This window comes from Quercus lobata, chromosome 6 (assembly GCF_001633185.2).
Source record: "Quercus lobata isolate SW786 chromosome 6, ValleyOak3.0 Primary Assembly, whole genome shotgun sequence".
Taxonomy (NCBI): Eukaryota; Viridiplantae; Streptophyta; class Magnoliopsida; order Fagales; family Fagaceae; genus Quercus; species Quercus lobata.
The window spans coordinates 29,028,553-29,029,221 of record NC_044909.1 but is presented as its reverse complement, the minus strand read 5'-3'; positions in this window follow the sequence as shown (position 1 = coordinate 29,029,221).

Genomic DNA, 669 nt, shown 5'->3' with positions numbered 1-669 from the left:
GTCATCGGGAATGTTAAATTTACTCCTAAAGGTGGCCAAAGCAGCAGGGGATTCTAGGAGGTAAGAGTAACCCATATCTAACGCCTAAAAGCTACGAAAGTGAACTTAAAGAAATAAAGCTGAAGGAACAGGAAAGGGAAGAAAAACTTACTTTGGGTTCTAAGGAGGAAAAGAACACTGAGCAAGCAAGCGCACAGAAATGTGGTCGGCAGAGAGTAAGCACTAAAGATCAGAGGCAAAGGAAAAATAGAATAGTGTTCAGAGGGGGACTATTTATAGAACCAGGAAGAGATGGGGGAAGAAGAAGCGCCTAATCAAGCAATAAATGGGCACAGTATACGAGCGACCCAGCGAATGCCAAGCGTAACCGATTCGCACGCCGCTTCGGTTCACGAACCGTCAGGCAATGATGACGACTGCGCCTGGCGCCGCGAAACGGCGCGTCTTTTGAGAATGAATATTAATGAGAAGCGACAGTTGAAGTCCCAGGCTAGAAGATTCCCGAGGTCAAGAGGCCCAGACAGCTCCTTGATAGTCAACCCCCGAGTATGAATCAAGGGGGGGCTATTGTACGGCACCGAGATCCCTGGCCCATACGGGCCCTGGGCCCAGCCTCATGCCGTCCTTGGGCACAGGCCCATACAGGCCCTAGGCCCGGTCCTATACCGG